General features: G+C 26.9%; 2 long non-coding RNA genes and 3 other non-coding genes across 5 annotated transcripts; 1 reads left to right on the top strand and 4 right to left on the bottom strand.

The window, feature by feature from the left end:
• Positions 1-4,108: 4,108 nt before the first annotated feature.
• Positions 4,109-4,180, bottom strand: trnaq-uug (transfer RNA glutamine (anticodon UUG)). The gene has a single exon. It is a non-coding gene; the product is annotated as a tRNA-Gln (tRNA).
• Positions 4,181-4,497: 317 nt separating this feature from the next.
• trnaq-cug (transfer RNA glutamine (anticodon CUG)) lies at positions 4,498-4,569 on the bottom strand. Its single transcript has one exon. It is a non-coding gene; the product is annotated as a tRNA-Gln (tRNA).
• Positions 4,570-4,835: 266 nt separating this feature from the next.
• On the bottom strand, positions 4,836-4,907 carry trnaq-cug (transfer RNA glutamine (anticodon CUG)). Its single transcript has one exon. It is a non-coding gene; the product is annotated as a tRNA-Gln (tRNA).
• Positions 4,908-10,266: 5,359 nt separating this feature from the next.
• LOC134306041 (uncharacterized) lies at positions 10,267-11,458 on the top strand. The gene is made up of 3 exons (XR_010008892.1): positions 10,267-10,310; positions 10,511-10,639; positions 11,364-11,458. It is a non-coding gene; the product is annotated as an uncharacterized LOC134306041 (long non-coding RNA).
• On the bottom strand, positions 10,511-11,008 carry LOC134306042 (uncharacterized). The gene is made up of 2 exons (XR_010008893.1): positions 10,920-11,008; positions 10,511-10,600 (listed from the first exon to the last, which is right to left on the bottom strand). It is a non-coding gene; the product is annotated as an uncharacterized LOC134306042 (long non-coding RNA).
• Positions 11,459-18,030: the final 6,572 nt, after the last annotated feature.

The raw sequence follows: 18,030 nt of genomic DNA, 5'->3' as shown, positions 1-18,030 counted from the left end.
CATAATATTGAGTGTATATATACAGTACAGGCCAAAAGTTTGGACACACCTTCTCATTCAATGCGTTTTCTGTATTTTCATGACTATTTACATTGTAGATTCTCACTGAAGGCATCAAAACTATGAATGAACACATGTGGAGTTATGTACTTAACAAAAGAAGGTGAAATAACTGAAAACATGTTTTATATTCTAGTTTCTTCAAAATAGCCACCCTTTGCTCTGATTACTGCTTTGCACACTCTTGGCATTCTCTCAATGAGCTTCAAGAGGTAGTCACCTGAAATGGTTTTCCAACAGTCTTGAAGGAGTTCCCAGAGGTGTTTAGCACTTGTTGGCCCCTTTGCCTTCACTCTGCGGTCCAGCTCACCCCAAACCATCTCGATTGGGTTCAGGTCCGGTGACTGTGGAGGCCAAGTCATCTGCCGCAGCACTCCATCACTCTCCTTCTTGGTCAAATAGCCCCTACACAGCCTGGAGGTGTGTTTGGGGTCATTGTCCTGTTGAAAAATAAATGATGGTCCAACTAAACGCAAACCAGATGGGATGGCATGTCGCTGCTTGTTGCCTCTCCTTAGCAGTGTTTTCCTAGCAGCTATTTGACCATGAAGGCCTGATTTGGCCTCTTAACAGTTGTTCTAGAGATGGGTCTGCTGCTAGAACTCTGTGTGGCATTCAACTGGTCTGTGATCTGAGCTGCTGTTAACTTGCGATTTCTGAGGCTGGTGACTCGGATGAACTTGTCCTGAGAAGCAGAGGTGACTCTTGGTCTTCCTTTCCTGGGTCGGTCCTCGTGTGTGCCAGTTTCGCTGTAGCGCTTGATGGTTTTTGTGACTCCACTTGGGGACACATTTAAAGTTTTTGCAATTTTCCGGACTGACTGACCTTCATTTCTTAAAGTAATGATGGCCACTCGTTTTTCTTTAGTTAGCTTATTGGTTCTTGCCATAATATGAATTTTAACAGTTGTCCAATAGGGCTGTCGGCTGTGTAGTAACCTGTCTTCTGCACAACACAACTGATGGTCCCAACCCCATTAATAAAGCAAGAAATTCCACTAATTAACCCTGATAAGGCACACCTGAAAACCATTTCAGGTGACTACCTCTAGAAGCTCATTGAGAGAATGCCAAGAGTGTGCAAAGCAGTAATCAGAGCAAAGGGTGGCTATTTTGAAGAAACTAGAATATAAAACATGTTTTCAGTTATTTCACCTTTTTTTGTTAAGTACATAACTCCACATGTGTTCATTCATAGTTTTGATGCCTTCAGTGAGAATCTACAATGTAAATAGTCATGAAAATACAGAAAACGCATTGAATGAGAAGGTGTGTCCAAACTTTTGGCCTGTACTGTATATATACTGTATATATAATATTAAGTGTTTATATATATAATATTGAGTGTATATATATAATGTTGAGTGTATATATATAATATTGAGTGTATATATATAATATTGAGTGTATATATATAATATTGAGTGTATATATATAATGTTGAGTGTATATATATAATATTGAGTGTATATATATAATATTAAGTGTATATATATTAAGTGTATATATATAGGACGCCCGGGGAGGCGCCCCGCAACACAGCACACGCAGAAACCTCTGTCTCAGAGAAGCAGCCATCGTAAATGAGGAGAAAATCAAAATGCTGCTCCTGAAGAGCACAGGTCCACATTGTGATGTCACAGCGTTCCGAGGGAGCATACCATGACACACCCTGGTACTGGTACTGACACACCCCATACCATGACACACCCTGGTACTTGTACTGACACACCCCCATACCATGACACACCCTGGTACTGGTACTGACACATTCTTTTGGTTTCTGTAGATGTTAAATGAAGATACTCGCCCAACGTGGGGCTCGAACCTACGACCCTGAGATTAAGAGTCTCATGCTCTACCAACTGAGCTAGTCGGGCTTAAGCAGCATGTCAGAACAGACAGCTCATCAGAGAGATGTAGGTTTAATTCACTAACATTACGGTCAGATTAAGAACTAATTCACAGTTTACAAACAAACAATTCAGAATAAGTAACAGAAACAGACACAGACTTACTGTCGCTGTATTGTATTGTATTATAGTGTTAAACTGTAGCCTATTTTATTGAGATTAAGCTTTAATGCTGTATTTTCTTACATGTATTTAATCCAGCACAAGTGTTAAACTGCACAACCCAACAAGTTAAAATAACCCATCATGTGTCCAATATTTACAGTGCTGGTTGCCAAATAACACATTTTCACCTGCATTCTGCCTTTTCTTTCCTGTATACCAAAAATAGTCACCATTGCAGGTCTACAACACGTTACAAAAACACTTTTATTTTTGCTTTATTTATCTTGCCGGAGTCACGTTGTATTGAAACTAAAATAAATAAATAAAACCTTAAAATTAAAAAGCAAGTGTTTAGGTTCATTTATCATCTTAACACATTTACAAACTAATCAAGCTCGTCAAATTTCAGACATTGTTCACGTAAACAAAAATCTCAATTGGAAGCACAAGATTCATTTATTTATAGACAGTGCAAAAAATAACAAAAAATGATCAGTTAAAAAATAACAACAAACACAACAACAACAATTTAATAATAATGTCACAAATCTGTACCCAAGCAACAAGCTGTAATTGATCTAGCACCACTAGATGTGAACGATCTCTGTACAACATTTTGAACTTCACTTTAAAAGTCAGTTCAGTGTGTTTTACTGTAGTAAGAATAGCTCCACATGTTTTGTACGTAGTGTTTATGGTATTTAAGCTGGATGGATAGATGGAAGTTAACATGTAATCTAAGGTGACTCTTAAGTTTATTCGCTGCTGTTGACTTATAAATTTTTACTGAACAAACTGGCTCGTATTTTGGCACTGATATACCCTCCTGAATGGTGATCTGCTTGGTTGACACCAGTGGCGATTTCTCTAAGACTGCCCTAAAATGTCAAAAATTAAATGGTCAAATATGTACAGTTGTGTTAACATTTCATTGACTACAAATGCGTTAGAACACGTATATCTTGAAGACGAGTTCGTTCAGAATCAGCTAATTATCACAAATCGATTCGATTTTCTTAACTTAACTCATACATTCCCGTAGCGTCAGTGCATTTGCCCGCAGACGCTGAGCGTCTCTGTACCTCTATGGCTTGCGTTGAGTTTTTTTTTTTTAATGGTCCGATACTCGCCGGTCATTGGATAAATGCCTCGATTTTGTCCCGCCCCCGGATGCTGAGCGTCTCTGGGGGTGAATGGAGCTGTGGGCGGGTCTGGACGCTGAGCTTCTGCAAGATGATTGGAGGCTCAGTGGAAAGGCTGAATCCCGTTTTGATTGACAGCTAGTTTGAGCGCTACACCGTCACTTCTCAAACTCAAAAGAAGCTTTATTGGCATTAGTCACTTAATCACTGGGAGCTTCAGTCCTATCGCAGATTTTGCGAGTGAAGTCGAAAGACAAACTGCTGTAACCCATTTCAGGCCATTTTCTTGTAAAAGGAACAGAGGGTAGAATTTATGTGTAAACAAATTGACAAATTTTATGATGTAAGCCGACAATGAGCTTCCCCTCTTTGAAAGACCAGCAGCCGCCACTGGTTGACACAACTAGCAAAAGTAATCACAGGCGCTCTGTTGTACTGCACATACCCTGAACGCTACCATCCTGAAACTGCTAAAGTTTCTAAACCTTGGAACTCACACCGACTCCCAGATGTAACTTGCCATTTGCCAGTAAATGAAGCCAAAAAGAAAAATACACACACACACACACACACACAACTTCAGACTTTAACATCTCAGATTTTTTTAAACTGACGGGATTCATATAATTCTAAAATAATGTAGAAGATTTAGGCAGTACATTTTAACTAGTCTTTTGCTAAACATTGCCACCCAAGTATCAAAATCACAACAAAACGCCTCACTGTTAATAATAATTGCACTGAGTTAAGTTTAGAACCCAGTTGGCCGGTAGATGGCGCTGTAAACAATGATTTGTCTTTTGGTATTACAATTTGGCATAGAGCAGTCACATGTGGAACACTATTCTCTACTCATCATTGATAACAGTGTTTTTACCTAAATAAAACCAGGTTCCACCGAGATTTGAACTCGGATCACTGGATTCAAAGTCCAGAGTGCTAACCATTACACCATGGAACCACACAGTGAGGTCTTACTTAAGCCCAAAAGTTAATAATTAGTCATTTAAGAGCAAGTTGGCTGTTAGATGACGCTGTAAACAATGATTAGCGATTATATTTTGGGATGGAGCAGTCACATGTGGAACACTATAACACTATTATGATATTCAGGCTGGATGAATGGATGGAAATTAACATGTCATTTAAGGTGACTCTAAACTAGCACAAGCAATTGTGATGCTCTGTTGTACTGCACATGCGCTGAATGCTACCCTCCTGAAACTGCTAATGTTTCTCAATCTTGGACCTCACACTGGGCCCCAAATAAAAGCAGTAAGGTCCCACCGAGATTTGAACTCAGATCGCTGGATTCAGAGTCCAGAGTGCTAACCATTACACCATGGAACCACCAACACCTAGGTAAATAAAGCAAAAATACACAACTTCAGACTTTAATTTTACATCTCAAGTTATTTAAACTTATGTGATTAATTGACTGAAATTTAGAAGTTTTAAACACTAAATAAAAGTAATTTTAGTTGAACATTGCCACCCAAGAATCAAAATCACAACTGTTGGAACAAGTTCAGGACATTTCATAGAGCAGTCATACAGTACGTGGAACACCATTCTCTACTTAGCATTGATAACAGTGTTTTTACCTAAATAAAGCCAGGTTCCACCGAGATTTGAACTCGGATCGCTGGATTCAGAGTCCAGAGTGCTAACCATTACACCATGGAATCACAAAAGGACATATTTTTTTATGAAGGGTTAAGCACAAAGGTTAATAATTACACCATTAGCTCCACATGTTTTTATGTAGTGTTGATGGTATTTAAGCTGGATGAATAGATGGAAGTTAACATGTCAGACATCACAAGTTGCAAAAACTTGCAACACCCCCCCCCCCCCCCCCCCCCCCCCCAAAAAAAAAAATAATCCCCAAAAAAACAAACAAACAAAAGAAAAAAAGCTAAAAACCTCTCACACACAGCAAAGGATATGGGTGATTACAGAACTTTTAGGAGCTGCTAACTGAGCTACTAAGCTAACTGTTCGCGTCGCGTGAGTACAACTTAGTGCTCTAGATAGTGTGAAAGATAATTGATTTATGTTCCCTACATAGTGCACTACATTGTATATTAGAAAAGAATTTATGTTTTTTACTTAGTGCACTAGGTAGTGTACTAGATATCAGACTTATGTTTCTTACATAGTGCACTAGATAGCATATTAGTTAACGGATTTAGGTTCCCTACATAGTGCACTAAATTGTATATCAGATAACGGATTTATGTTCCTTACATAGTGCACTAGATAGTATTTTAGATATGAATTTATGTTCCCTACGTAGTGAACTAGATAGTAAATTAGACAATTGGTTTATTTTCCCTACACAGTGCACTAGATAGTGTATTACATAATTAATTATGTTCCCTACATAGTGCACTAGATTGTATTTTCGATCATAGATTTATGTTCCCTACTTAGTGCACTAGACAGCATATTAGACAATTGATTTATGTTCCTTACACAGTGCGCTAGATTGTATATCAGATAAAGGATGTAATACGCGATCGTATTAATAAAGTCTGTGTCACCTTCGTGCATGTGTGTGTGTGTGTGCGCTCTTGGCCGCTCGTTCTAGATTCCGGAAGATTTTATCTGACTTGCGTGAATCAGGGAGCCGCTATGTATATGTGGGAGACTCTCCTGTACTTTATTTTACAAAAAGCCAGAGTGTACAATGAGGGGGAATTATGTTTCTTATTATATAATTGTTTCTCAACAAAAAAACCCAGACTTCATTAAAGTTTATTACATTAATAAAATTACTTTTTATTCACCTACAAACTGTAGTGGGTTTTCACTGCACATGATAAACTAATAAACACAAAATCATTAATTAGTCAAAGCAAATTGATGATACATTCACCTCATAAATCATGATACACTGCTCTTCCCTACATGAAAGTAAGTACAAAGTATCGGTATCGGATCGATATCGGCGATACTGGCCCTGTATTTACTTTTGCAGTATCGCACACCACTAATACAGATGTGCTAATGGAGATGTTTTACTGCTAAGCTGCTGTTCAGCTCCAGTCCAGTTGGTGGCGCTGGTGCGTCTTAAGTTGTTCTGCCAACCGCCATTAAACATCATAAGAAGAACAAGAAGCTGCTGTGTTTGTACTGTAGAGCCTCATCTGTAAGTAAAATATGTATTTAATTATAACCTTTATATTTAATTATAACTACATTCTAATTAATAATAAAACTAGAGTTCATAATAAAACATCACTGTGAGGATTTGAGGAGCTTTAACTCCAGTTTTATTTAAACACACAAACTATTAGCTGCTCCGCTAACTGTTAGCATCACACATGATTCAGTACTGATGAACCGATTCATTTGAACCGATCCAGCTAAATGAATCAATTGAGCGGAACTGATTGAGTTTCTTCATGATTAAATCTCACAGTTCTATATAAACACGTGATATTTTTAAACTTTGTTTACAGTTGAACTTTGTTTATAGTTGAACTTTGTTTACAGTTGAACTGTGTTTATATTTGAACTCTGTTTACAGGTGAACTTTGTTTATAGTTGAACTTTGTTTACAGTTGAACTTTGTTTACAGGTGAACTTTGTTTACAGTTGAACTTTGTTTACAGGTGAACTTTGTTTATAGTTGAACTTTGTTTACAGGTGAACTTTGTTTATAGTTGAACTTTGTTTACAGTTGAACTTTGTTTACAGGTGAACTTTGTTTACAGGTTAACTTTGTTTATAGTTGAACTTTGTTTACAGGTGAACTTTGTTTATAGTTGAACTTTGTTTACAGTTGAACTTTGTTTACAGGTGAACTTTGTTTATAGTTGAACTTTGTTTACAGTTGAACTTTGTTTACAGGTGAACTTTGTTTATGGTTGAACTTTGTTGATAGGTGAACTTTGTTTACAGTTGAACTTTGTTTATAGTTGAACTTTGTTTACAGTTGAACTGTGTTTATATTTGAACTCTGTTTACAGGTGAACTTTGTTTATAGTTGAACTTTGTTTACAGGTGAACTTTGTTTATAGTTGAACTTTGTTTACAGTTGAACTTTGTTTACAGGTGAACTTTGTTTACAGGTTAACTTTGTTTATAGTTGAACTTTGTTTACAGGTGAACTTTGTTTACAGTTGAACTTTGTTTATAGTTGAACTTTGTTTACAGGTGAACTTTGTTTATAGTTGAACTTTGTTTACAGTTGAACTTTGTTTACAGGTGAACTTTGTTTACAGGTGAACTTTGTTTATAGTTGAACTTTGTTTACAGGTGAACTTTGTTTATAGTTGAACTGTGTTTACAGTTGAACTTTGTTTACAGTTGAACTTTGTTTATAGTTGAACTTTGTTTACAGTTGAACTGTGTTTATATTTGAACTCTGTTTACAGGTGAACTTTGTTTATAGTTGAACTTTGTTTACAGTTGAACTTTGTTTACAGGTGAACTTTGTTTACAGTTGAACTTTGTTTACAGGTGAACTTTGTTTATAGTTGAACTTTGTTTACAGGTGAACTTTGTTTATAGTTGAACTTTGTTTACAGTTGAACTTTGTTTACAGGTGAACTTTGTTTACAGGTTAACTTTGTTTATAGTTGAACTTTGTTTACAGGTGAACTTTGTTTATAGTTGAACTTTGTTTACAGTTGAACTTTGTTTACAGGTGAACTTTGTTTATAGTTGAACTTTGTTTACAGTTGAACTTTGTTTACAGGTGAACTTTGTTTATGGTTGAACTTTGTTGATAGGTGAACTTTGTTTACAGTTGAACTTTGTTTATAGTTGAACTTTGTTTACAGTTGAACTGTGTTTATATTTGAACTCTGTTTACAGGTGAACTTTGTTTATAGTTGAACTTTGTTTACAGGTGAACTTTGTTTATAGTTGAACTTTGTTTACAGTTGAACTTTGTTTACAGGTGAACTTTGTTTACAGGTTAACTTTGTTTATAGTTGAACTTTGTTTACAGGTGAACTTTGTTTACAGTTGAACTTTGTTTATAGTTGAACTTTGTTTACAGGTGAACTTTGTTTATAGTTGAACTTTGTTTACAGTTGAACTTTGTTTACAGGTGAACTTTGTTTACAGGTGAACTTTGTTTATAGTTGAACTTTGTTTACAGGTGAACTTTGTTTATAGTTGAACTGTGTTTACAGTTGAACTTTGTTTACAGGTTAACTTTGTTTATAGTTGAACTTTGTTTACAGGTGAACTTTGTTTATAGTTGAACTTTGTTTACAGGTGAACTTTGTTTATAGTTGAACTTTGTTTACAGTTGAACTTTGTTTACAGGTGAACTTTGTTTACAGGTTAACTTTGTTTATAGTTGAACTTTGTTTACAGGTGAACTTTGTTTACAGGTTAACTTTGTTTATAGTTGAACTTTGTTTACAGGTGAACTTTGTTTATAGTTGAACTTTGTTTACAGTTGAACTTTGTTTACAGGTGAACTTTGTTTACAGGTGAACTTTGTTTATAGTTGAACTTTGTTTACAGGTGAACTTTGTTTATAGTTGAACTGTGTTTACAGTTGAACTTTGTTTACAGGTTAACTTTGTTTATAGTTGAACTTTGTTTACAGGTGAACTTTGTTTATAGTTGAACTTTGTTTACAGGTGAACTTTGTTTACAGTTGAACTTTGTTTACAGGTGAACTTTGTTTATAGTTGAACTTTGTTTACAGGTGAACTTTGTTTACAGTTGAACTTTGTTTACAGGTGAACTTTGTTTATAGTTGAACTTTGTTTACAGGTGAACTTTGTTTACAGGTGAACTTTGTTTACAGTTGAACTTTGTTTATAGTAGAACTTCGTTTACAGGTTAACTTTGTTTATAGTTGAACTTTGTTTACAGTTGAACTTTGTTTACAGGTGAACTTTGTTTACAGGTGAACTTTGTTTATAGTTGAACTTTGTTTACAGGTGAACTTTGTTTATAGTTGAACTGTGTTTACAGTTGAACTTTGTTTACAGGTTAACTTTGTTTATAGTTGAACTTTGTTTACAGGTGAACTTTGTTTATAGTTGAACTTTGTTTACAGGTGAACTTTGTTTACAGTTGAACTTTGTTTACAGGTGAACTTTGTTTATAGTTGAACTTTGTTTACAGGTGAACTTTGTTTACAGTTGAACTTTGTTTATAGTTGAACTTTGTTTTTTTTGTTTTTTTATTTAACCTTTATTTAACCAGGAGGTCCCATTGAGATTCAAAATCTCTTTTACAAGAGAGACCTGGCCAAGGTTGCAGCCAAACCACAAAACAAGAATTAACAACATCTTAAAACAATTTACATTTTAAATAATTAAACATGTGCAATATAATAAATAGAACACAATATAAAAATACAAAGAGTCTCAAGAAAAACAAGTACAAGTCTCCATCACTACATCCTTTAAGATAGCTTTAAATCTATTTAAGGACATAAGTGTTTCTATTTTGAGCACTTTTTGTATTTTATTCCATCCCCAAGCTGCCGAATAGGAGAATGCAGTTTTTCCTAATTCAGTTGACACTCGTGGTACATTAAAAAGCAACCACTTATTAGAGCGAAGCTGATATGGACCAGAGCTAACAAACAGGAGATTACAAAGATACATTGGAAGTTTGCCAAGTATTGCTTTATAGATAAAAATATACCAATGCTGTTGTCTACGAATTGTAAGGGATGTCCAACCAACTAAATTATAAAGGATACAGTGATGAGTAAGGGACTTGGAATTTGTAATGAAGCGTAATGAAGCATGATACACTGAATCCACATGTCGCAATATGTGGGATGCAGCATGTGTGTACAATATGTCACCATAATCAATCACAGACAGAAAAGTAGCTTCTACAAGTTTCTTTTTAGCACTGAATGTAAAACATGATTTGTTTCTAAAATAAAAACCAAGTTTTGCTTTAAGCTTTTTAACTAAATTTGCAATATGTACATTAAAAGATAGATGTTTATAGCTGAATAGTCTGTCTGTCTGTTAGATCTTTAATAATGCAGTCAGCAGAAGAGGGAGACGTCACCCCTGTGGATCTACAACATGAAGAATTTCAGAAGAAAATAATACAAAAGGAGGATGATGATGATGATGATGATTTTTTCTGTAAGTAAATTTGGAGCATGATGACACTTTTTCACCAGACAGTGTGGTACAGTACAGTACAGTACAGTGTGCTACAGTACATTACAGTTTGGATTTAAGTTTTAATCTAACTAGGATTTATTTATGATCAGGAACCAAACCCACAACCTTCAGTTTCCTCCAGTTGTTGAGATTCTTCTTCTCATATTGATGAATTTCAGGTGAAGTCACTTTAATCCCTGCAGAACTTGTGGCTTCTGTGGAACTGCTCTTCTCAGAGGACCAACAGTGTGGAGGTTTCCAGATGAAGCCTGTGAAGAAAGAAGAACCTGAAGATAAAGATGAACTCAGTAAGACTTGAGCAAAATCATTTCTCCTAATTTGGTCGTGTCTGAATTTCTTGTAATATTTTTGTATATTTAGTGCAGAAGTGAGCAGGTGAGTGAAATGAGGAGACAGAAGATAAAGAAGATTAAACAGATCATGCTGACTGTACCGTGTTTACACTAGTATATAATTACAGAGTAATGCCAGGTGAATACAAGTGGCTGAATGATTGGGTAATGAATGAGAAGAAATAAAGTCGAGTATATAAGCTGATATATATATATATATATATTCAATATATACGTGATTGTTTGTGCTGATGGTCCTGGAGAGATGAGTCTGCACCTTCCATCCAGATCTCAACTCTCCTCCTTTTTTTTAGAAAGTGTTTCAGGCCTGAAATGCAGGAATGGATGTTTATTTATGAATGAAATGAAGTTGAGCAGATAAATGATGAAACATCTCAGCTTCATCCTGTCTGACATCAAATAAAAGTCAAAGTCTGTGTTTATATTATTATTCGCTTTTTCCATACTGTCCCAACTTTTTCTGATTTTGGGGTTGTATTGTTATTATTATTAATTATTAAATCTGCTGAAACCCTGTTTGAACAAAGGTTTATAGGTCGTGTTTTTGACAGATAGTATAGAAGTACGTGTCTGTTAGTTCTAACTTAAGTGCTTAATAAAGAAGTTGGTTGTTACTACCAACAATAACAAACTTATTTTTTTTCTTCACAAAACAAAGAGATTTCAGGTGAAAGAACCTCGATCCCTGTGGAACACGTCACCTCTGAGGAACACCTCACCCCAGAGGACCAACAGTGTGGAGGTTTCCAGATGAAGCCTGTGAAGAAGGAAGAACCTGAAGATAAAGATGAACTCAGTAAGATATTTTTTATCTTGAGTAAAATAAGATTTGGATTGAATAGAATCAGAGGAACCTGGGATGAAGCATCATACAGTGAAAGCTTGTATTGTGCTCATGCAGATCAGTGTGAGCAGGAAATGATGAATGCAGGATGAATCACGTTACAGGACTTTAGCATCAGATCTCAGTTTAACAATTACTAACAGTATTTATTATTTATAATGTTATAAATGTATTTGATTATTTATAATGTTATAAATGTATTTGATTATTTATAATGTTGTAAATGTATTTGATTATTTATAATGTTATAAATGTAATTGATTATTTATAATGTTATAAATGTATTTGATTATTTATAATGTTATAAATGTATTTGATTATTTATAATGTTGTAAATGTATTTGATTATTTATAATGTTATAAATGTAATTGATTATTTATAATGTTATAAATGTATTTGATTATTTATAATGTTATAAATGTATTTGATTATTTATAATGTTGTAAATGTATTTGATTATTTATAATGTTATAAATGTAATTGATTATTTATAATGTTATAAATGTATTTGATTATTTATAATGTTATAAATGTATTTGATTATTTATAATGTTATAAATGTATTTGATTATTTATAATGTTATAAATGTATTTGATTATTTATAATGTTATAAATGTATTTGATTATTTATAATGTTATAAATGTATTTGATTATTTATAATGTTATAAATGTATTTGATTATTTATAATGTTATAAATGTATTTGATTATTTATAATGTTATAAATGTATTTATTATTTATCATGTTATAAATGTATTTGATTATTTATAATGTTATAAATGTGTTTGATTTTTTATAGTGTTATAAATGTATTTGATTATTTATAATGTTATAAATGTATTTGATTTTTTATAGTGTTATAAATGTATTTGATTATTTATAATGTTATAAATGTATTTGATTATTTATAATGTTATAAATGTATTTGATTATTTATAATGTTATAAATGTGTTTATTATTTATAATGTTATAAATGTGTTTGATTTTTTATAGTGTTATAAATGTATATGATTATTTATAATGTTATAAATGTATTTGATTATTTATAATGTTATAAATGTATTTGATTATTTATAATGTTATAAATGTATTTGATTATTTATAATGTTATAAATGTATTTGATTATTTATAATGTTATAAATGTATATGATTATTTATAATGTTATAAATGTATTTGATTATTTATAATGTTATAAATGTATTTGATTATTTATAATGTTATAAATGTATTTGATTATTTATAATGTTATAAATGTATTTGATTATTTATAATGTTATAAATGTATTTGATTATTTATAATGTTATAAATGTATTTGATTATTTATAATGTTATAAATGTATTTGATTATTTATAATGTTATAAATGTATATTATTATTTATAATGTTATAAATGTATTTGATTATTTATAATGTTATAAATGTATTTGATTATTTATAATGTTATAAATGTATTTGATTATTTATAATGTTATAAATGTATATTATTATTTATAATGTTATAAATGTATATTATTATTTATAATGTTATAAATGTATTTGATTATTTATAATGTTATAAATGTATTTGATTATTTATAATGTTATAAATGTATGTGATTATTTATAATGTTATAAATGTATTTGATTATAATGTTATAAATGTATTTGATTATTTATAATGTTATAAATGTATTTGATTATTTATAATGTTATAAATGTATTTGATTATTTATAATATTATAAATGTATATGATTATTTATAATGTTATAAATGTATTTGATTTTTTATAGTGTTATAAATGTATTTGATTATTTATAATGTTATAAATGTATATTATTATTCATAATGTTATAAATGTATATTATTATTTATAATGTTATAAATGTATATGATTATTTATAATGTTATAAATGTAATTGATTTTTTATAGTGTTATAAATGTATTTGATTATTTATAATGTTATAAATGTATATTATTATTTATAATGTTATAAATGTATATGATTATTTATAATGTTATAAATGTATTTGATTATTTATAATGTTGTAAATTTATATTATTATTTATAATGTTATAAATGTATATGATTATTTATAATGTTATAAATGTATTTGATTATTTATAATGTTATAAATGTATTTGATTATTTATAATGTTGTAAATGTATATTATTATTTATAATGTTATAAATGTATATGATTATTTATAATGTTATAAATGTATTTGATTATTTATAATGTTATAAATGTATTTGATTATTTATAATGTTATAAATGTATTTGATTATTTATAATGTTATAAATGTATTTGATTATTTATAATGTTATAAATGTATATGATTATTTATAATGTTATAAATGTATTTGATTATTTATAATGTTATAAATGTATTTGATTATTTATAATGTTATAAATGTATTTGATTATTTATAATGTTATAAATGTATTTGATTATTTATAATGTTATAAATGTATTTGATTATTTATAATGTTATAAATGTATTTGATTATTTATAATGTTATAAATGTATATGATTATTTATAATGTTATAAATGTATTTGATTTTTTATAGTGTTATAAATGTATTTGATTATTTATAATGTTATAAATGTATATTATTATTTATAATGTTATAAATGTATTTGATTATTTATAATGTTATAAATGTATTTGATTATTTATAATGTTATAAATGTATTTGATTATTTATAATGTTATAAATGTATTTGATTATTTATAATGTTATAAATGTATTTATTATTTATCATGTTATAAATGTATTTGATTATTTATAATGTTATAAATGTGTTTGATTTTTTATAGTGTTATAAATGTATTTGATTATTTATAATGTTATAAATGTATTTGATTATTTATAATGTTATAAATGTATTTGATTATTTATAATGTTATAAATGTATTTGATTATTTATAATGTTATAAATGTATTTGATTATTTATAATGTTATAAATGTATTTGATTATTTATAATGTTATAAATGTATATGATTATTTATAATGTTATAAATGTATTTGATTTTTTATAGTGTTATAAATGTATTTGATTATTTATAATGTTATAAATGTATATTATTATTTATAATGTTATAAATGTATATTATTATTTATAATGTTATAAATGTATATGATTATTTATAATGTTATAAATGTATTTGATTTTTTATAGTGTTATAAATGTATTTGATTATTTATAATGTTATAAATGTATATTATTATTTATAATGTTATAAATGTATATGATTATTTATAATGTTATAAATGTATTTGATTATTTATAATGTTGTAAATGTATATTATTATTTATAATGTTATAAATGTATATGATTATTTATAATGTTATAAATGTATTTGATTATTTATAATGTTATAAATGTATTTGATTATTTATAATGTTATAAATGTATTTGATTATTTATAATGTTATAAATGTATTTGATTATTTATAATGTTATAAATGTATTTGATTATTTATAATGTTATAAATGTATTTGATTATTTATAATGTTATAAATGTATTTGATTATTTATAATGTTATAAATGTATTTATTATTTATCATGTTATAAATGTATTTGATTATTTATAATGTTATAAATGTGTTTGATTTTTTATAGTGTTATAAATGTATTTGATTATTTATAATGTTATAAATGTATTTGATTTTTTATAGTGTTATAAATGTATTTGATTATTTATAATGTTATAAATGTATTTGATTATTTATAATGTTATAAATGTATTTGATTATTTATAATGTTATAAATGTGTTTATTATTTATAATGTTATAAATGTGTTTGATTTTTTATAGTGTTATAAATGTATATGATTATTTATAATGTTATAAATGTATTTGATTATTTATAATGTTATAAATGTATTTGATTATTTATAATGTTATAAATGTATTTGATTATTTATAATGTTATAAATGTATATGATTATTTATAATGTTATAAATGTATATTATTATTCATAATGTTATAAATGTATTTGATTATTTATAATGTTATAAATGTATTTGATTATTTATAATGTTATAAATGTATTTCATTATTTATAATGTTATAAATGTATTTGATTATAATGTTATAAATGTATTTGATTTTTTATAATGTTGTAAATGTATATTATTATTTATAATGTTATAAATGTATTTAATTATTTATAATGTTATAAATGTATTTGATTATTTATAATGTTATAAATGTATATGATTTTTTATAATGTTATAAATGTATTTGATTTTTTATAGTGTTATAAATGTATTTGATTATTTATAATGTTATAAATGTATATTATTATTTATAATGTTATAAATGTATATTATTATTTATAATGTTATAAATGTATATGATTATTTATAATGTTATAAATGTATTTGATTATTTATAATGTTATAAATGTATATTATTATTTATAATGTTATAAATGTATATGATTATTTATAATGTTATAAATGTATTTGATTATTTATAATGTTGTAAATGTATATTATTATTTATAATGTTATAAATGTATATGATTATTTATAATGTTATAAATGTATTTGATTATTTATAATGTTGTAAATGTATTTGATTATTTATAGTGTTATAAATGTATTTGATTATTTATAATGTTATAAATGTATTTGATTATTTATAATGTTGTAAATGTATATTATTATTTATAATGTTATAAATGTATATGATTATTTATAGTGTTATAAATGTATTTGATTATTTATAATGTTGTAAATGTATATTATTATTTATAATGTTATAAATGTATATGATTATTTATAATGTTATAAATGTATTTGATTTTTTATAGTGTTATAAATGTATTTGATTATTTATAATGTTATAAATGTATATTATTATTTATAATGTTATAAATGTATATTATTATTTATAATGTTATAAATGTATTTGATTATTTATAATGTTATAAATGTATATTATTATTTATAATGTTATAAATGTATATTATTATTTATAATGTTATAAATGCGTTTGATTTTTTATAGTGTTATAATTGTATTTGATTATTTATAATGTTATAAATGTATTTGATTATTTATAATGTTATAAATGTATTTGATTATTTATAATGTTATAAATGTATATGATTATTTATAATGTTATAAATATATTTGATTATTTATAATGTTATAAATGTATATGATTATTTATAATGTTATAAATGCGTTTGATTTTTTATAGTGTTATAATTGTATTTGATTATTTATAATGTTATAAATGTATATTATTATTTATAATGTTATAAATGTATTTGATTATTTATAATGTTATAAATGTATTTGATTATTTATAATGTTATAAATATATTTGATTATTTATAATGTTATAAATGTATTTGATTATTTATAATGTTATAAATGTATATGATTATTTATAATGTTATAAATGTATTTGATTATTTATAATGTTATAAATGTATTTGATTATTTATAATGTTATAAATGTATTTGATTATTTATAATGTTATAAATGTATTTATTATTTATAATGTTATAAATGTTTATGATTATTTATAATGTTATAAATGTATATGATTATTTATAATGTTATAAATGTAAATGATTATTTATAATGTTATAAATGTATTTGATTATTTATAATGTTATAAATGTAAATGATTATTTATAATGTTATAAATGTATTTGATTATTTATAATGTTATAAATGTAAATGATTATTTATAATGTTATACATGTATATGATTATAATGTTATGAATGTATATGATTATTTATAATGTTATAAATATATTTGATTATTTATAATGTTATAAATGTATTTGATTATTTATAATGTTATAAATGTATATGATTATTTATAATGTTATAAATGTATTTGATTATTTATAATGTTATAAATGTATTTGATTATTTGTAATGTTATAAATGTATTTGATTATTTATAATGTTATAAATGTATTTGATTATTTATAATGTTATAAATGTATTTATTATTTATAATGTTATAAATGTATATGATTATTTATAATGTTATAAATGTATATGATTATTTATAATGTTATAAATGTATTTGATTATTTATAATGTTATAAATGTATTTGATTATTTATAATGTTATAAATGTATTTGATTATTAATAATGTTATAAATGTATGTGATTATTTATAATGTTATAAATGTATTTGATTATTTATAATGTTATAAATGTATTTGATTATTTATAATGTTATAAATGTATTTATTATTTATAATGTTATAAATGTATTTGATTAATTATAATGTTATAAATGTATTTGATTATTTATAATGTTATAAATGTATTTGATTATTTATAATGTTATAAATGTATTTGATTATTTATAATGTTATAAATGTATTTATTATTTATAATGTTATAAATGTATTTGATTATTTATAATGTTATAAATGTATTTGATTATTTATAATGTTATAAATGTATTTGATTATTTATAATGTTATAAATGTATT

This window comes from Trichomycterus rosablanca, unplaced genomic scaffold (assembly GCF_030014385.1).
Source record: "Trichomycterus rosablanca isolate fTriRos1 unplaced genomic scaffold, fTriRos1.hap1 scaffold_182, whole genome shotgun sequence".
NCBI classification, from domain to species: domain Eukaryota; kingdom Metazoa; phylum Chordata; class Actinopteri; order Siluriformes; family Trichomycteridae; genus Trichomycterus; species Trichomycterus rosablanca.
This window is presented reverse-complemented; position numbering and strand designations above follow the sequence as displayed.